This window comes from Vulpes lagopus, chromosome 6, assembly GCF_018345385.1.
Source record: "Vulpes lagopus strain Blue_001 chromosome 6, ASM1834538v1, whole genome shotgun sequence".
Lineage (NCBI taxonomy): Eukaryota > Metazoa > Chordata > Mammalia > Carnivora > Canidae > Vulpes > Vulpes lagopus.
The window spans coordinates 61,148,396-61,170,059 of NC_054829.1; the positions used below are offsets into that span (position 1 = coordinate 61,148,396).

The 21,664-nt window shown below is 38.3% G+C and overlaps 1 protein-coding gene across 5 annotated transcripts in view; it reads right to left on the minus strand.

Moving 5' to 3' along the window:
• NPAS3 (neuronal PAS domain protein 3) overlaps positions 1-21,664 on the minus strand; it is an 841,567-nt gene that overhangs the window by 159,172 nt on the left and 660,731 nt on the right. The window lies entirely within an intron of this gene.

Here is a 21,664-nt window from a genome sequence, read left to right on the forward strand (position 1 = left end):
ACTCTGTCCTAAAAGCCAGGGTATGTAAACTAGTAAACAGGTCCTTCACATTTCAAGAAAAGCAAAGTAAATTATACCCTTCTTTTTCATTAAAAAAATAGGCAATTCTTTTCAGATTATCTCGCATCTGGCGGTATCAGTGGTCATGAATACAAAGCAGAGCTGATAGTTTTTAAAAGTAGCACAAATTCTTGATATCTTATATTTCTCTCCAACTTACATTTCTTGAGATTGGTCAGGACGAGGAGGCGTATACACATTTGTCCACCTTTGTTGATTTCTTAATGCACTGGCTTTTTTCTCTTCTTATGCTATTTGCTGCAGAGGAGAAATAGGCTCTAAGGGGTCTATCTTAAACCTAGAGTGGTAAGAGTCACCAGTGTTCCAAAAAGCCTCAGTCTAAGGTGGTTTTCCCTAAAAAGTGGTCCTAGGGACTTGTGCTCTTGGAAGGCTTTGGAGTATTAACCTTTGTGATGTATTACATTAGATGGGCCTTGGACACAGGTCTGAGTAGAACAAAACCAAGGTTAAATGGTACAGGGCCTTTTCTAAGTCAAATAACTTCTAAGGAATTTATCAAATATAACTTCTACAGTGTCATTGGAGAAGTGAAAAATAATACTAGAAGTCATTGTATTCCCTGCTCGAGATTTAGGACAGTTACATTACTTTAAAATATATCTGTGTTCATGGCTGTCAGAAGAAATCCTAACAAAATCCACACATTTGCCACATCCATTACCACTGTAAAGAATTGCTTTGAAATGCTAGCTCTAACAGTTACACAGCTTCAACTTCCTCATTTGAGGCTGGTCACTTCTAGTTCTAGGCTGAAAGTCTTTACCCAAGGACCTACCAACTGCAAGGTTCTCACTTGCAATGAAAAATAATACTAGTTAAAGTCTATTGAGCACTTAGTGTTTACTAAGCTTTGCATGTATACAACATGTACTAGACGGTTAAAATTTAATCCAGTGAACAGACTACATGCCTGGTAATATTATTCTCCATTTTACTGACGAGGGGAGAGATGTTAAGAGCTTATCCAATGTCACACAGTAAGTAAAATAACTGGTTTCAAACACAGCTTGTCACTGACTCTAGGGTACCCCACCTGTCCCTCACGTGTCCACAGACAGTCACCATGGCTTGATGGAAGCAAGTGGAGGTCAGGCAGCCCATTAGATCTCTTTGACCATGAGCATAAAATAATTTTAATTGTCTTTCATACAATGGCAAAAATAAAGATTTCTAAAATGCGTACTATAAAAAGAACACTTTTATGTTCTTAGAAGGAGGTTTTGCCTATTGAATGTAATGAATTGTCAGGAACCCTTGACAGTATCCTATAGTCGCTAGTGTTTGTTATGCTAAAACATCCAATACTTTTCACTACGAATTCTTCGATAGGCCCCATCACCAACACAGAATCCAAACTATCAGAACTAAGTCCCCTTAACCTCTGGTCCTTCCTTTTATAAAATGTACTTTTAAAAGCATCCTTCTTCCCACTAAGCCACCATTTGTACAGAAACTCACAATGTGGGGGAAACTCTTTGCAGGAGACAGGTGCATGAGAAAAGACAGTGTGGGATCTGGGGTAGAGCTCAGTTCTGTGGTGGAGTGGATTCTGCAATTTAGGAAATGGTGTAGAAGGAAGTGTTTTACAGTCTTCACGCTTAGTACAACTCCTAGATTCTTGGATGTTTTCTTCATGCTTTGCAATCATTCTCCTTAAAAAATATACGGTGATAATGACATGATCATCTTGTTTTGTGCTTAATAATGAGACAGATAAAAACCGTAGTTACTCATGAGTGCAAAAGTGAAAAAGAAAAACGGCAAACAAAAAAGGTAAGTCATTTGTTGTAAGAACCTACAAATAAATTAAACCTTGCCTAAGATGTATTGATTTTATGTGGCCTCCCTTGTAGAATAATGTCAAGGGTTCCTGACAATCCATTACATTCAATAGGCAAAATCTCCTTATAATTTTTTTCCTGTTTCCTGAACGATGTATAATCTATTTTTTCCTTGATGAAAAAGCAATGCTTTATAAGCTTGAAAATTCTTTAAAGTAGTGAACAAAGCTGACACTTTATATGTGGAAAAGTTTCTTCTGATCACTTCTTCAAAATCATAGATGGAGAAAAACTAGTTATAATCAACTCTACAACGGTGTGCTAAATCTAAACCCACACATATTTCAAAATATACCAGTTGAGTCCAGCAAATTGGAAATTATTATTGGGTTGTCTCTATTATAAAGTTTAGAAATGGCATGTTAGAGGGAATGCTTTGCATTTTTTACTAGAGATTTCAGTAGTAAAGAAGAAAACTTAAAAAAAAGTATATATTCCTAACTAATTTTCAGTGAAAAAGATGCACTTCTCAATATCTTAAGATCATTATTAGAAACTCATTCTTACTGCCAATACTAAAAGTGACTCCAAAGAAAATTTTTTTAAAATTTTATTTATTTATTCATGAGAGACACAGAGAGAGAAGAGAGAGAGGCAGAGATACAGGCAGAGGGAGAAGCAGGCTCCACACAGGAGCCCGATGTGAGACTTGATCCCTGGTCTCCAGGATCACGCCCTGGGCTGAAGGCAGATGCTTAACCACTGAGCCACCCAGACGTCCCCAAAGAATACATTTTAAAAATAGTGTATTCACCATCTTAGATGCTTTTCTAAAGCCTAAGATTATTCTCACCATGAAAAAATAAAATGCCTCTGTCTACATTGATGCTGAAGGAAAATAAAGATAGATGTAACGGTTGTAGTAGAAGAGCAAATAGACCAATCCTTTTTAATCTTTAAAAGTGCAATTATTTGGGTGTGTGTGTATGTGTGTATGTGTGTGTGCATGTGTGTGTGTGTGGACTCACAGTGTTATTCATGCATGTTCTCCTCCTGCTGATAACCTAGTAGCAGGAGGGAAACGAAGATGCTGCAAATCTCCTAACTGACAAGATTTTCATTTTTAGTGTTTAATAGTGGTATCTGATTCTGAAATTGGCATTTGAGGGCCTGGTGTGCCAGGCAATGGAATTCTGGAATTTCACAATTGTGTGGCTCTGAGAGGCCTGCGTGGCTGGTGAGAGTTTGGGAGCCCTGCATCAGGTAGCCAGGCTGCCCTGGTGCCTGGTGAAAATGTCCACGCTTTATGGTCTCTGGCGGTGGCCACTGGAGTCTCAAGATTGAAGCCAGACTTCGTAGAAACTCTCCCAAGCTACCAAATGCCATTAAATTCAGATGATAGCAGGACTGCAGCTTCGAAAAATCCTCACATACCACTGGCAAGTAACTTGGGCAACAGTTAATTCCAGCTTGAGTAATGAAGCTAATGCCTAGGAAACCCCTCATCCTAGAACGAAAACTAGAGCTGTACAAAATTTCTTCTCTGTGTTCAGAGAAATAGAGACTTGAGCCAGGCAAATAATGCAGATGAATGAATGAGCCTCTAATGCTGAGATGGAACAAATGGTCCTTCATAAATGTATTCATTCATCCAGTCCATGAACATCTGGTGACCGTCCGTTAGGGGCAGACACTGAGTGGGGCAGTGGAATCAAAACTAAGTTGGGTCCCACTGTGTTCACAATCCATGAGACAGATACATGGAAGCAGAGTTGCAGCACAGTGAGAGACATGTCATGGAGAGGGATATATGTGCAGGAGCTGGAGGCTGGAAGAATGAAGTAATGCTGCCTGACGTAGAAGGGGAAGTTTCACAGAGAAGATGGGCCTCAAGGAATCATTGAGAGAAATTCCCCAGGCTGAATGCATGAGGCCAGAAGAGTGGACAGAGTGACAGAGGGGCCCAGAGGCCAGACAAGTCGAGGACAGGAGGACTTCTGGAAGGTATAGTGATGGTTCTATGGCCCATGTAGATATTAAATCTGGACTGTGTCTGATACTAGGGTATGCTGGTGCTGTTGAACACTTTGAAGGAAGATTTGATTATACTTCTAAATCAGAGCTCAGAGAGCTTGGGGATGGGGAAACCATTTAGGAGGTCGCTGTAAGGTCTCAGGTGACACTGCTCTCTAGCCTCTGCATCTCCAGCCTCTGCCCCTCCCTGGCTGTTTATCGTGGCCCCATTGCATTAACAATCCTCTGTAAACTGGCCTTCATATAGCCCATTCTGAAAGTGCTCTAGCCAAATCTGCAACAGTCTATTAACTGTCAGATATGACGGGCCCATCATAGGCCTCTTCCTACCTGGCCTCTGCAGCATTTAACATGACTGACCATTCGCCCTCCTCAAAATACTCTGCTCTCTTTCAATGGCACCACATCCCCTTCTGCTTCTTTTCCTACCCCTCTGTCCACATTTTAAAAAGTTTCACATGGGCTCCCCATTTCTTCACCAGCTAATTGTCCTCGTGCTACACTTCTCTTTTTTTAAAATTTTTTTTTGATTTTTATTTATTTATGATAGTCACACACACACACACAGAGGCAGAGATATAGGGAGAGGGAGAAGCAGGCTCCATGCACCAGGAGCCTGACGTGGGATTCGATCCAGGGTCTCCAGGATCGCACCCTGGGCCAAAGGCAGGCGCCAAACCACTGCACCACCCAGGGATCCCTACACTTCTCTTAAACCAAACTTGAGTATACATCAGAATCACCTGGATGGCTGGATCCCAACCCCAGAAATTCTGGATTCAACAGGTCTGGGGTGTGGCCCATGAATCTGCACTTAGCAAAATAAGTTCCAGGTGCTGCTGCTGGTCTGGGGCTGCATTTTGAGAACTACAGCCTTGAACAACCTTTTTTCTATTCATGGCTTCAGCTACCGACCATGCTGATGATTTACTACCATGGGCATTCCAACAACCTCAGACTTGGATAACCCATTTTCACATTTCTTTCACAATACCTCAGGACTCTGAAACTTCATGTGTCCACGATACAGTGAATTAAATCTCCCTCGCTCTTCCCTTTCCATACCCCCAAATCTGCTCTTCCTTCTGTATTTACTATCTTGGAGAAAGGCACCTCTCCCCTGATTTAGCCTCCACATGTCACAAACTCCCAGGAATTATTGCTTTCAAAATTCTCTGGTTGACATTCTTCTCCCGTGCCCACTATCACTGCTCATGCATGGGCCCCTCACAGGACTCCTAATCTCCAGGCACACTGGTGAGATCATGGAAAATTTGTTCCTTTTGCCTGGATCCCCTCCTTAACATCCATAGCTAGTGCCCTGATCAGGTGCACTTTTTATGTACACTGTCTTAGCGTGGGCTGCCAGAACAAATTACCATACATTGGGGGTGACTTTCGTAACAAATATTTGTTTCTTATAGGGGGCTGGAAAGTCTAGCACTGAGGGTCCAGCAGATTCAGTGTCTGATGAGAACCGGTGTGTAGATGGCTGCTTTCTTGCTATATTCTTGCCCAGTGGAGACAGAGATCATATCTCTTTTGTCTCCTCCTCTTCTTTGTCTTCATCTTCTTCACCTTCTTCTCCTTCTCCTCCTCCTTTCTCCCTTTCCCTCTCCCTCATGAGAGCTCTTCATGAGCTCTTCATGAGAGCTCTACTCTTATATCCTAAATACTTCCCAATGGCTCCACCTCTAAATATATCACTTTGGGATTAAGGCTTCCACACCTGAATTTGGCAGTGGGGGACACTAACCCTCAGTCCATGGTATGTTCTATTCTCATTTTGGAAACACCTTGCATTTAATTTTAGTAGCACCAATGCCTGCTAATCATGTGCAAGGTGCCCTGAATGGACCAATATTTTGTTGTTTTGAACTGACTTAGGAGGTTTTTGGGAAGAAATAAACTGTCCAGGGCAGTCCGGGTGGCTCAGCGGTTTAGCACCACCTTCAGCCCAGGGCATGATCCTGGAGACCCGGGATTGAGTCCCATGTTGGGCTCCCTGCATGGAGCCTGCTTCTCCCTCTGCCTGTGTCTCTGCCTCTCTCTCTCTCTTTCATGAATAAATAAATAAAACCTTAAAAAAAAAACTGTGTCCAAAATCTTGAGCATTGTTATATCCTCTTAAACTTTTCTGGCTCTGAAGGGACTGTAGGTTGCATACTTATCTCACTGCATGAGCTTGTTATGTTAGTAACAGATAGTTCTAGGTACTCTATATTCCAGTAACAGAGATGGTTGGCATTGGACTCCTTTGAAATAAGTTTGTATTTAAGAAAATAAGGTAAATATTCTTTAGTAAGTTTGAGCTGTAGAGATAGAACAAAGGAGATCTGGGTTCCAGTTCTGGCTTGGCTATAAGCGGCCCCAATTCCATGGACTCAGTATCTTTCCTTACAAAAGGAGATGCTTGATTTACCTAGGTCATCTCCTTGGACAGTTTTCAGAAGCCTGTTATTTGAGTATATGAACAGTAATTTCAACCCTTATTAATGAAGTACTTTCCCATAGCGGTTAATAAAAGAGGAAAATGCTTTCCCTCTGTGTGAATACATGAAGAGTTAAGGAGATATAAAGAAATGTGGACATGAGGAGCCATAGCAGTTAAGGCAGAGACCCTCGTGCATTAGGAACTGGACTTGGATCCCAGATCTGTGGAGAAGCCAGAACCAGACCATAGACTCTGAAGAAATGATGGCTAAAGGAGATGCAGTTGTGGGGTAAGAGTCACCAGTTCTCCACAGATAGAATAGTTCACTGAGGTAAGCCTGATTTGAGGCATAATGAAGTTCCCCATGCCCATGTTTAGGCTTTTTAGCATTTCAATTTTTGACACAATATCCTCTGAGTGCCTCTTAATTCATTTGCTTCTTTTGCTTCTATTGTCTTACATCAACAGTGAAACAAATTATAGTCTGAAGACCAAAACTGCCTCAAAAGTGAGTATCCAGAATACATATTTCTAGGCCCCAGTCCTGACTCACACACTCCCCAGGTGATTCTTATGAATCTTAAACTTTGAGAGCCACTGCTCAGTGAAAAGGAACAACTCAGGTATGGCTCAGGGTGACGTGCTGAAATTCACAGGGACTTGGTCAATATCTAGAAGGCTACTATCTGGTTCTTGAACCAGGCATTACCCTTGCTTGCATCTACACAGTTACACAGTTATTATCTTTTTTTTTTCTTTAAGATTTTATTTATTTATTTATTTTGGAGAGAGAGAGGAAGGAGAGTGTGCGTACATGTGCACACAAGAAGTGGAGGCGTAGAGGAGGAGGAGAGGAAGAGGGCAAGAATCCCAAGCAGACTCCAAGCAGACTCCAAGCTGAGCACGGAGCCTGAGGAGTGGCTTGACTCCACAACCCTGAGATCACAACCCAAGCCAAAACCAAGAGTTGGTAGCTCAGCTGACTGAGTCATCAAGGTGCCCCTGTAGATCCCACCTTTAATGGAAGTTGCAAGATTAACTAGACGGCTAGTATTTTAAAACGTAGTTTTACTGTGAAATCATCATAAGAGAGGATCTATACCAAAGTCTAAAATCATAATCAGATTCACTATTGCTATCTGGGGTAGCAGAGGATTCAGAACCCCAGAAGATCTCTTTGATACATCACATGCAAATGAAGGGTGCAATTAGTTAAATATTTCATTTACACCATTTAAACTCAAATGCATCCTGTTGAATTCTCCCTTAGCTTGATACCACAACTATCAAATTCAAAGGCAGTGGAGGGAAGGGTTGCTGTAATATGCAATACAATAAATATATCAATTGGAGACCAACATTAAAAGAGTTATTTGCTAATGGGCACCATGCCAGGGTTATTCAGGCAATGCTGCCTGCAGAATTCCTAAGCTGAGTTCACAAGATACAGATCGATGCACCTCCAAAGAGAGTCTATATCAATCTCCATTTCATTCATTAGCTCCCACTTCGAGCTGGTTGGCTGCTAGTTAACTCTTTAATGTGGGAGAAACTGTCAGTGTAAAGGCCACTGGGACACGTGCTCTTCCCAGCTGTACTTGACCTGTCAATATTTCTTGCAGCAGGCTGTTTAAACTGGTACGGCTAATGGCAAAATGGAGACCTATGGGGTTTTGAAGGCTTTCATAGCTTTAGAATGGCTTACCATCCAATAGCAAACATTAGTAAATTCATCCCGTTGCTGTATTTTTGCCTGTGCCTTACCATCCAGGTGCACAGAAAGTAGGATAAAATTATTTTCCATAGTTCTATTCTTGAACTCAAAGGTATTTTGGACTACACATTATGTAAATGTGTGCTCCACTACAATGAGATACTATCACACCAAGGACTCAGCTGCAGTGGAGATCATTAGTTTGTGATTCAGCTCTAAAGAAGCTCCAAACAATGAGGGAAGCAAAGCAGTACTTTCTATAAAGTTAGGACTCGTTTTCAATTTGTATTGGTCCAGGGACAACTTTATTGTTGCACAGTGGAAGAACCTGGATGCTCAGGGGGACGCTCAGTGCATGAACTATTTCAAGCCCTTCTGAAAATGTAAATAAGAGCCCTAAAACATAAAGGCATAATTACCAAAACAAAGAACAATCTCAGGCCACCAGGAATAGCTGGCTTCGCTTATTTTCTTTCTACAAATATTGAATTTACTAATTTCCCTTGCCTTACTGTTGAATAAAATCAATTTTCTCAGTAGAGCTGATCTCTGCTTTGTTTGAGGTTAGATGTGAAGTTGATATGCATCCTTAGATATACTGTTGGAGAGAAAGCCTTGAATATTTAACCCTACGTCACAGCGAGCCCTCCCTTCGCCATCCTGTGGGGCGTTTATTGATTCATTATTTGACAATCAGGATTCTCCATAGGTTAATTGACATGTTTGGAATTCATGGCAAGAAAATCTGTGCATTATTTTAAAACTGCTGTCAAATTGTTTGTAGATACGGTTTGATAACAACACCTGTTTTTCCCTCTCTTGGCCAATACAATCCATTGAGAATCCTGGCTTAAAAAATTTCCCTGCAGAATTGTCAAACATATGTATTTGTATTTCATTACTTGGGTAATAGCTGATTTGCCAAGTTCATTTACTACTAGTTGCTTCTCGAACATCTCAGTGGGATAATTAAGGAATACTAAGAACTGAAACTGTACTAAGTTAGGAGGGGGCTGGAGCCATTGCCCAAATCCCAGTCCTGATTAAACTGCTGTCCAGAATTAAATATTCAATAACTGAAATGCTCTTTTCTTCCTTTACTCTGAGCAACTTATCATCAAGAAGACAGAGAGCTAGCTACTCCCCAAGTTGTGCAAAAGAACCCCCACCCCCTGCAAATGATCTGTACCAATCAGATAAAAATCCTGCAGACTTGCAAGGTAAAGGTATTTAAACTCAAAATTGGTAATGGTCTAAATGGTGCCTTCTCTCAGAGGATATATACAACATGGGGAGAGAAGATAAATAGTAACTCCAGGAGTACATCTTGGAAGCGAGTAAAGAAAGGCCAGGTACAGTTCAAGGTTATGGCTGAACACAATGGCGCTGATGAGAATTTGGCCAGCTAATACTCTCTCCTGAGAAACTGTGAATGTGGAAGATACTGGAGAAGAATGTTGAAGTATGATAGCATTAGAGTTTAAATGTTCTCAAAGAATCTTGCTGGCTCATTGCACAAAGAAAAGAGAGATATTTTAATCATGAGCTATCTATCATCACTTGAATTTGAATGCCTGTTGTTTGAAGTCACAAGCTACTGACTCCCATGATGTAGGTTTTCAGGTCTATTGCTGGAACAAAAAAGGTATGAACACTGGAAAAGAAAAAAAAAAAAACAAAACCTGACAAAATAAAACCCAAAACAAATGGCTATGGGCCTGACAGAGAGAAGATATTATGTCTGAGATTCTGTCTCTTTTAAATTGTGGACAAGGAGAAGTAAGAACAATTGAGTGGTTAGTTTCTCAGAATCTTCCCTCTGGAGAAAATGGGAATATACGAGAGACTAGAGAGAATGTGTTTAAAAATAAACTATCGAGGAGTACAAGCCCCATTGCTATCATAAGACAAATGCATCCAATTCTTCAGTCCATAAGTTTTCCAAGTTCATATATATATTATAGGAAAGGATACCCAGGGATCCAAAGCAAAGTTGTGTTTAAAGTGCAAGCACCAAAGTAGATTTATCAGGGCGTGAGGCGAAAGGGGAATTCTGATGATGATCTTCATTTGTTTCTCATTTCTTCTGTTTTGATACATATTCCTTTTTGACATAGAGCTGATAGACCCAAAGGGCCTTTAATAATTCCACAGAGAGACGTACATAGTTTCCTATCAACTATGCATCGGGTGTTCATGAGGGAGCTATTATTGATTTTCCAAAAGTGAAAAAGTTACCTGAGTACTGACATGATCTTGTTTTATCCTATTTCATTAGATGAGAAAATTGTATAGTTTTTTATTCTCTCAATGCCCAGAGGCTGAGGCTTAAGGAGGGGAAACAGTTCAGACTCTTCAAATAAAATAAAAGTAAGACAGAAGAGTTGGAGAGCTTCTCCCGTCACATTTCTACAATTTCCGGCTTTCAAGCCGCCACTTATAAGCCACTTCTTGACATAATCTTTAGGCTTAAGCATGCGGAACAGTGGACCAACCAGCTTAATAAAAAGACAAAGATGATATGCAACTAATGGACAGGGCATCGCAACTAGGTGTTAACACATCATTCATTGAACTAAATGCTCTTTCAAACTCTGCAGCAGAAACAATTAAAGTACTGACGGCAGTCTTAACTTGCTTCAAGTTGTCTGGCACAATTGATCCACAATTATCTTTGTACTCCCTGAAGCCCCCGAATGCTACCTTCTTCATTGACTTTAAATTTCCTTCACAGTTCTTCAACCTGTGTTCTGGCATACTGAATATCCGACAAACTGAATATCCATGGGAGAGGGCCATTTTGATAGGTCTAGGAATCCTATATATCCTATTAAAAATCTGAGCTTTATGTCTCTTGAATGCTTATGACCAGCTTCTTCATAACAAACACAAAATCTGATTGAAAATTTAAAGATGAGGGTTAAATTTTAAGGCAAAAGAGGCAACAAGCTGTTTTTCCCCTTAGTTTCATACCATGACTTGTAACCTAAGTTCTGCGATATGGGATTTGGGGTGACGAGGCAAATTCTATTTCCAAAATTTGAACTTTGAAGTCGTCCCTGCCTTATATGGTCAAGGAATCGTGCTAACCATTTCTGTATCCTTGGGCCAAGGCTGCGACGGCCAATAAAAACACTCTTGATGAAATGCCCTCCTGAATATCCACTCATACGGTTGTTTGGACATCTCGTTGCTAAATAGGTGACTATGAAGTGGCCGATTCATCAGAACTGCTGTGAACTTCTTATGGAATACAGCCAGGTGTGCTTTGTTTCATTCAAAGGAATGAAAAGGAATTTGTTTTGGAACACAGGCATGGATGTGTTCATATCCACATTGTACATTTGAGTTTTCTTCAGTTATGTGCATTCTGATATAGAAAGATGAACAGTACTTCAGTTGGAACCAAAAACTGCCAAGGTTCTTGGAACTTTGTGAAAGTAGAAGCAGAACTGTGTCTTATGAGAGTATTAGAATCTGTATTTCATTAGTATCATCATGGAATAAAAAAGAAAGCAACTTCTACTTGTGCAGTATGTGAAGAATCTTCAACAGGATCTCATGTTTGCTCATAGGTCAGTTTTTTGAACAATGCTATGAAAAACCCTGGATGAATTTCCATGGATCTTATTTAACATGTTTATTAAAATTGCTACTTACCACAAGCTTTATTATTTTATACTAATTTCCTTCTATCCTCTCTGAATAATAATACACATGGTCTTCTGAATGTCTATGTGACAATAATGTGCATATATATCATCATACTCTAATTTTCTGATGCTTTGTGAGTTGGGGGGAATGCTAATGTTACAGAAGGTGTAGTTTCAGGCAATTAGGGCCTGAAACTACATATATAATACATATATAATATTTAATACTGGAAGCCCTGCTACCACCCCATGGTATTCCTAATTCCTCTTCTCCTTTTTTCCCTTTTCACTTACAATCTTAAATACCATATAATCAGCTTGTTTGGTTACATTTTCTGTTTATTGTCTATCTCTTTTCACTGGAATATAAACTTCATGGAGGCAGAAAACTTCGCTCTGTTCACTGTTGTAGATTTGGCACCTAGAATGGTTCCTGTCACATAGCAGGTGTTCAATAAATATTTGTTAATGGATGCGTAATATCACTAGTCATAGTAAAGAGTAGGGTAAATGTTAAATGAATGCAGTTTTCATTCTATAATTCCTTGATTTTATCCTTCCCAATAAGTTAATGATGGCCCAATAGTCTATGCTTAATAATCACTTTAGGGAATACTGCTAAAGGTGTTAAGTATTAATTGCCTCAAACACAGTGGGAGGTATACATCACTAGATAATTTTTAGTCTTGTATAAGATCTTGTACAAGAAGCACCACTTTTCATACACTCAACATTCGAGATATTTACTTCTCATCTGGTAAATGAAGGCAAATTTTGGGAAATGCACTTCTGGAATTCACTATTGTATAGGTTACCATTCCAAAGTAAATTCTATCCAACCATTGCTCTGAATAAGATAAGTAAGAAATTTTAATATATATAGCTTATTAGAGACTCATATTCATTCTCATTCTCTCTTTCTCCCCTTTTCTCTCTTATACACATATGAAGGAGGTGGGGAAAAGAACTGTCAGATAGACCATGATACAAACGTATAAATTCAAAGAGGAAAGAGATAGAAGTAAGAAGATTTGGGTTATAGTTTTAGTTCTGCTAGCGTCCAGCTAGATGATCTTGGCCAATTAATTTGTCTTCGAAGATTCTGTTATTACAGTGAGTAAGCATTTAAGATCTTATCACTGTCTAGCAATTCTAGAAGCCCATGAATGGAAGATAAAGTGGGGGAGGAAAAAAGCTTATTTGTGTAAATGATTCCAATGACCTTTCAATTTTTGATGAATTAAAAAAAATCACTAGGTCCCATGTTACTTTATTATTTCCTATTCTTTATACCCAGAACATTATTATTATTACTTAGAGATAATAGGGTTAATGTCTGGTCCTCCAACTCAGAGCATTGCCTTTGGTGAACAACTGTGTTGCCCATATAATTAATCAGAGGAAATTTCAAAACAGTTTATACCATCAATCTCTTTGACAACATATCTAACAGCTTATTTCATCTCGCCTTTGGAATAATTCCAGATAGCAAGATCTAGATATCTTCAGGCAAAGCTTGTCTTAACACCTGGTTCTTACCTGCCCTGATAGATACAGGTTGTTCAACAAAAACAAGCCAGTCAAGAGAATTTCATTAATTCACCTCTGTATCTTGAATCAGCCCTGACTCTCCCACAGCTTCTTCAAAGGGATTCATCCCCACTTGTCCCAAATGGACCAGGGAGAAGCTCCCCTGTTGTTATGATAAAGGAAAGATATCTCCCTACTATATCAGAAGCTCCTGTATGTTGGCTACTCTGAAGAGTGGTCTTGCCAATCATGTTTATGCCTTTTATTTTATGCTCAGAATTTAAAATAAGCTGGTGATGACTGGGACAACTTTGGCTGATTCATATTTTATATTTTTAATTAGTTAAGGCAACCAAGATAATTACACTATTCCCATTTTAAAATTCAAGTAATCAAGGCAAGAGAAAGTGCCAAGGTCACCAATTAGGCCTCTAGTAAGACCAAGATTACAACACAAGAGTTCTTGGTACATTATTTATGTTTCTAATTATATAAAAGGTCATCTTGCACTAAGACAGACACTACACAGTCAAATAGAAAATGTACCGGATTGGAAATCAAACAATATGGATTTCACCACTAATTTAATATAATATCACAGGTGGTTATCCAAGTTGTCACTATATTCATTCAATATTAATTTATTTAATAAACAATTAAACAGTCATTCTGGGTACACATACATACATGAAATAGGCAGAAAGTAGTTTCAAGGTGGCAAATTGAAAGAAAGTATATGAGCCACGTGTACAAATGCTGAGGGAATTCAAAGGAATTGATCTTATGCGGCTTTGCTGGGCTGACTGGTTTTGATATCTGGTCTTTTCATTCAAACTGACAATTACAGAATTTACCACATTATAAAGGTGTTTTTGGATTTGTGAAAAAACAACTGTGGACTTTTTTTTTCTTTTGGTCTGTCAATTTTTCAGTGTTTGAAATAAGATGATTAATATTCTAAATTAATAAAATAAAAAACACTATATAGCTCTTCACAAGTGCTTTGCAATATTTTAAATACTCCTTATTTTCTATGTCAAGGACCCTTTGAGAATCTCGTGAAAGCAATAAAACCTCACTGATCATAAAAAAGAGATGAACGTGAGATTTCATGTCAATTTTAGGTATTCACAAGTTCCTCAAAGCCAATCTCTGGATCCCAGGTTAGAAACCTGTATCCTAAACCTTCAAGAGAATAAAAGGAATAAACCTTCAGGAGAGCATCCTCTTGCTATGATAGTCTTCATTCTAGCTCTGCAATTAATTTATTCTACAAATATTATTGAGCATCTAATATATGCCACATGCTGTTCTAGGTTATCTCAGGGAGCAAAACACACGTTCCCTGACCTTCAGAAGGTGAAAGCCAGACAAAAGCAATAACTAAATTATATAGCATGCCATAGGTGGTAAGTACTATGGAAAAATACTAAGTTGGGAAGGGGTTTAGGTGTGTCAGGGAGTACAGAAGAAGTCTGTAATTTTAGATATGATCATTCAGGGAAACCTCAATGAGCACATGACATTTAAACAAATACTTGAAAAAGGAAAAGTTACAAGCCAAGCAGATAGGTAGGAGAAGTGTTCCAGGAAGAGGAAACACAAGTGTAAGGGTTCTGAGATGTGGCACCTGGCAAGGAGGCAGGAATGCAGTAAGATAGGAAAATAGAAGAAGATAAAAAGTGGAGTAATAAAGGTGTGCGGGGAGGGGGCAGTAGCAGGTCACGGGGATTCTAAGGCCTTTTAACAACTTTGGGATGGGAAGTCCTGAAAGAGTTTGAAGCAAAGTGACACATTCTGATTTATGTTTGAATAGTACCATTGTGGTTGTTGGCTTGGGAGGCAAGGGATCTGTGATTGGGGATGACTGTAGAGATCCAGAGCTGGTTATGGGGCTTGGACCACAGTGGTAGCTGGGAGGTGGTGAGAAGTGGTTGGGTTTTAGACATATTTTGAAATCATATCCCAATGCTGATGCATTATAGGCAGAATATGATAAAAACAAACAAACAAAAAAAGAAGTCAAATACACCTCCAAGATTATTTTCACCTGAGTTGCCACTAACTTCAACTGCGAAGGGAACAAAATGGGGCTCAGGAGGTGGTAGTAATGATGGAACGAGCATTTAAAGGTTTACTGAGAAAATGTCATCCATCATTCATTCTCCTTTGTGAGCTGATCTGAATTTCTCCACTTGTATTTATGACCAGTGTTTTCAGCAAAAAATTGGGCTCAGTATTTTTGCTCCTATTTAGTTTATAGTTGGATGGGTCAGATTCTTCCCATAAAGACTTCGTTTTCTATTCTAATCTCATTCTCAGCCCCGTTTGGCCACGCCCTCATTTGTACAATTGTCCTTCAAGTGTTACAGAGGTCTCGATGTTTTCATTCTTTTAATTAGATCTTCAGGTCCACAATTGCAGTGGCTATCCCCCATCATTCTTTTGTATCTCCACAACTGTACCTAGAATGCTGTTGGGGGTGCCAGGCAAGGAGAATGACTTAATACAGTTTTGGCTGATGAAAAAAAAAGAAAAACTCTCTCTGGAGACTTCTTCCTTACAGCAACTTCCTTTCTTTTCATTTTTGCTCTCAACTCTGAAAATGGAACAGCTTGAGATATCAAAGCCTTTTACAATTTTACAAAGTTTGTATAATCAGTGAAAAGATAAACCACATGCACACATTTGCGTCTCAATACATTTCCTGAGCTGCAATCTGGATGTAAATAACTAGGGCCAACACTCGGGCAAACTCAATGGGATCTGAAATTTTGATTAATGCTACAACCACATTCATATTATTTGTGTCTTTGAGGGAGGATCAATGTTGAAAGATCTGTCAAATCTCTTCTGTAGAATTGGAGTGTTTGATCCTTCTTAATTTTCTTACAAGTGAAACATCAGGTTCATTATCAATTGATTAATTTGGCAGGCAATCAAGTAAAGAACAGAATCATATATGGTTACCTGAATTATTAAGGTACTAGTAACTTCATCATGTTGGCATAGCAGAAGGCTTTATATTAAAAATTACAGTAAATATTTCTAGCACTTTCTGTAAAATGCCTTTCTTCCTGAGAGTTCATTTTTCATGTTAGCTGTAGAGAAAGCTTCTTTCTTCTGGTTCTGCTTTCTTGATGCATTCCAATAGTAGTGGACCAGTAGACTTTATTTAACCTGTTGTATCTAATGTTTATATCTTCTGTTTTGGAACCCACTAGTAATCAGTATTGTTCTGAGACTAGCAGTGGTCTTGAAAGGTCAGGAGCAAAACATTTGGGGTGAGAGATGGGGTAGAGCAAACAGGTTGCCACTTCACATCATTTCTGGCTCAGGTTAGTGGTTACTGGTCATTGTGCCTTTCAGAATCATTAAATTTTACCTATTTTAAATTCTGACATTGGACCTTTCTGGCTCTTTGTTTCTTTTCTCCCTCATTATGGGGCTCTGAGCAGGAGTTTATCTCGAATTACCTTCTATTATGGATATGGCATTTTGCACTATATCTTCTTTCTGAGTCACCTTTCCCCTCTTGGAATTTCCTCCTTTCTAAAACTTGAGAACTCGAAGAAGAAAGGATGTTTGTGGTGGACGAAAGTTGAATGCATTTACTTATCTTTTCTTCTTTTATTTTTTAAGCCCTTGGAGTTTGCTTATTTACGTTTTGATAAGGAAAGGGATATTTTTCTAATTTGTGAGTTATCCAGGTCTTTTATTTCTTATTCTTTGACTGCTCTCTGCTCACTTTTAGGTTAACTATTGCTTGCCACGATATTCATCAGAAGGGAAAGATAATTAGGAAAATGCATTATTAGCCAATTTTGGAACTTACGAGCTATTTATATAAGAACTTTTTGAAGATGGAGTATGGAGATAATTAAATAAAATTAGATTCCTCTATTATAAGACTTAAATGGATTTATACTCTGTCTCTGATTATCATGAATAATCCACTTTAAAAATTTACCCTCAGTGATTCAAGGTATATGGGACTATTATCAACTAGAGAGGAATAGAAATTCTAGACTTCAGACTCCACTAATGTGATTTTACACAAACACTCTGATGTCTCTATCTTTAGCTGGGAAAAAGAGCATTTTTTGACAGTATTGGAATGCTATAATATTACATCTAACTCCTCCTTCAAGCCCAAACTTAAGTGCTATCTCCTCCATGATACCTTACCTGAATTGAAGGCATCTCTCAAGATGTCCATAAATGTTACTTCTTCTTTTCTTCCTTTTTTATACTTCAGTATTTACCTCTTCCTTATCTTTACCTATATTTACCACCTGATGTGTTACTTATTTCAACCCTACTGTTTCACATAGTTGGAAAGTTCTTGAAAGCAGTATCTTGTCTTAGACAACTTTTACATAGGCCATAATCAGTAGTATGGGGACACCTGAGTGGCTCAGTGGTTGAGCATCCGCCTTTGGCTCAGGGCGTGATCCTGGGGTCTTAGGATGGAGTCTTGCATCAAGCGGAGCCTGCTCTCTCTCTAATGAATAAATAAATAAAAATCTTTTAAAAATTAATCAATAGCATAGTTCCAGATATCGTAATCAACTAAATTACTGATTTATAATAAAATTACACATATATTTTTGCTAATGGTAAAGCATTCTCATATTTGGTCAAATTTATTAACTTTTTAGGAGGCTACTTGGATGATATATCACTTCAGATTGGCTTTCCATTGCTCAGAAAGCTAGGAAAATTCAATTTGCTAACTAAAATTTCAGGTACCAATAATTTTCTGAGGCCTCCTTCATGAGATAGTTGATACTCTGAGAAGAATGACTGTCTAATTATTTAAGAGTCAAGGTGAAAAAGGATCAGTCAATGAAGCCAACTTGTAGGGATATATTTGTATGCCAAGTAGACCAAGAATAAAATAAACTTTGGGGCATTATCATTAACCAACTCATGCCTATAATAAGGTTGGTTTATAAAAACAGATTCTAGAATGTAAGTTAATTGGAGGATGATTCTAAGTTTTATTCACCTATTCTGTCTTAGCTAGTCATTTTACTCTAGAAAAAGAGTTTGCATTTATCTTTGCCATTTGTTTGGAAATTAGTTCTTTCTGTCTTGACACAATGTCCACATGCATACATATCCACAATACATATACTCCTACCTTGTTTTCGAAGGGAGAATATTCCCTTTTACGGGTGTGAGAACAGAAGCAAAAGAATGAAAGACTTCTACAGTTCCATTTTCATAATAGAATTCTGTTGTTCTGGAATGATTTATTTTTGAATAAGGAAAAATGCAAGGAACTTGGAACACAGACAAAAGTACCTTCTCATCAAAGGTTGTCTATCGTTTCATGAATCACATGTGATGGATGAGATTTATGAATTAGAATCTGTGTCAAAAGATTTACAACATACTAAATTAGTTATGACATCTTCTCGTCGGTGCGCATAAACTTTCAACAAAATATCTATATCATCACCACAGGAGCATGGCCAGCCCGATTCTTTCATTCCACTGCAGCACATCCAGACCCTGTCACTGTAGTTGATGAATTCTTGAAGGAATGGGCCTCAGATCAATTAAAATAAACACCACAAGCTGATTTATCAAATCTTTTCTGAATGTTCTCAGAAAATGTCAAAAATCTGATCCATTGACAGAGAAAAGTCAGAGAATCGTGGCAGCCTATGGGATCACAAGACCTTTTCAAAACCATCATAAATCACCACAGAAAACAAATGGGGCACCATGTGATAAGATTTCTTCTGACAGCTTTGCCTCAACAAGACATATATGAGATAAATGGATACCTTCGTCTATACCCAATTGCCAGTTTACAAAGTTCCAAGTTGTCAAACTGTAAAATACACCAGCATCAAAGTCCTTCCAAATAATATACCTTTTTTGGGTATACAAGAGTGGATTTGCAATAACATCCCCTTTGCTTTATTCTACTGTTGCAAGCTATGTAACATCCCTGCTGGTGTGTGAGCTTTCTAAAAGAGAGCATGGCAATGTGTACCCATGCACACAGTCACAGAGCAGGTTCCAAATTTACCCTTCATATACATTCTTGTCTGAACTAATGAAACTTTCTTCACTTCCCATTATTAAAAGAAAACTTGATGGCACTAAAGTGCATCTAAAGGTACACTTTGTTCTTTTGTTTGTTTGTTTTATTTTGTTTTGTTTTTAATCATCTCAGTCTTGTCTTATTTCTTATAGGTTAAGAGCACAACCAGAGACAAGCAATAACAGGCTAACCTATTCTTCTAATCTACTTCAGGAATAAACAAATGCTTCCATTAATTTTTTTTTTTACAAATATGATCAAAGTCTATAGGTAGGGGTGCAATGTAATAAGCCTTAGATTTCACAGTAAATTTTAACCATAAATTTTAACTCCTATATTCCTGTATAGGTGGCAAACCAAAAGTCACATAAATATTAGAAATTTCATATGATATATGGACCTGATTTTCCTGATTCAAAGAAGCCAACGGAGCCTTGTTCTCAAAGTAAGAGTGAAGCCTGATTCAAAGGAATGGCATCTATAAATTAAAGTTTATTATGAACGTTTATATTTCCAGAGTAAAAACCAAAAATGAGTTTAGTATATAGGTTTCAGATATACTTATTTTTCAAAGAGCAAGAAATTCAAAGGACTGGAGATACAATTCCCTGTGCTACATCCACATATGACAATACCCTCACCAGTCTTCTTTCTATACTTTCAAGGTATTACTCTAATCCTGCCATTTCATGAACCTTCCTTCTTCAATTACAGAAAGTCTGATTTGTTTGATTACTAATCCAAGTTTGATTCCCTAGAAAAGTAACTTTGTACTTCTGGGCCCTGCCACTTACTTGTTTCTATGAATCATGGTAAATTCACCAATGTTGACAAAAGGAATCTATTTCATAACTATCAAATATTTGGGATGGGATTCTAGTATCCAGCTGAAGCATATATAGATATCCTGAAACATGTACAGAACAAGATTTGGCACCTTTCTGTTCAGAATGGTTTAGAAACAAAATGCATTGCTTACATTAGGCTTTTCTAAAAATTTATTTTTTTAAAATTTTATTTTAGTTGACCCAAAGACTTCATCTGTTCTACGAACATTTTTGAGTACCTGCTGTGTCTCATGGACTGGGCTAGGCTCCAGAGTTACCGTGGTCAACTCTTATCACTAAGTGACATCACACAGTTACTAGTGCAAAGATAGGGATGTCACCTATTTCTTCTTTAATTGCTCACTAGTCTTGAGAGTGTTGCTAGGGAAGTCATATGGCAAAGAATCTTAGAGACCTTTCTGTGTCATTTAAGGCATCAAAGAATGCTCTCTGCTTTTTAAGCAATAGTCAACAGGGAAGAGACGCTATTATAAAAAATCACTCTTACCAGGATGTCTAATTTGACAACCCTTTATTGCAATGCTTTCATACAGTTTAGGTTTATGTACATGAATTTCCACCTGTACATTTACAGCAAATCTCAGTCATTTGTGGTCACTCTGAAATATCTATTAATTCTCAAAATGAACAGTAGAGCACATTACTTCTGAAGGGCACAAAGCAAGTGTGCCACGTTGCTTTTGGAAGCAAGAGAGATAGAACAAAATTGGAGGTAGTGAAAACCATTTGGATCTTAATCTCAGCCAGTACTTTAAGCTTTGGGCAGCATCTTCATGTGGCCTTTTTTTTTTTTCCCCTGAATTTCCTCTCATTTGGCATTTTTCTTTCCTGGGGAGCAAACAGTGAGTTCATTTCATGGCCTTCAGTTGCTCTTGTACCTTGCAAATTTCAAAATTCCAACCAACAATAAGCACTTTGCTATGAGTCAGTAAATGGAATACATTAATAAAGCTTGAGTGTTTGGCCCTTTTCCAGACTTGAGAATTTGATCACACTGACTTCAACGGAGCCTTCGATTTTTTTTGTTTAGTGTACAGGAAAATTACCCTATACAGCTTTTAACTCCCCAAGGCTATCCCTAAAAGCCTTGCTCAAACTTCTAAGGTGCCTAGACTAGTATTTGAGCTTAGAAAAGCTGTTGGCAAATCCCAGTGAAATTTTTTGACAGATTCATCTTTTAGCCTTTGGGAAAGTGAAGGTGCTGCAGGCAAGATATTTGATTAATGCCATGAAAAATAGTGTTGCTGGCACAGCTGGTATGGTGGGAGAAAAATTCATCACTAACTCTAAAACTGCCATGTAATTCTCTCCCCACAGTTCTTTTCCTCACTTGACAGAAGATTTGCACAGGACAAACCAGGCTGACAGAGGACAAGTCAGCCAGATGTTGAGGTATCTCGAAACATGACAGATCACTATGTTTTAGCTCAGATTAATTCGCTTATTAGAGGTAAACCTAAATCACTGGTCATTGTCAAATCAGTTGTCACCATCAGGAAATCATGTCACATTTCTGAACAAAAATAGT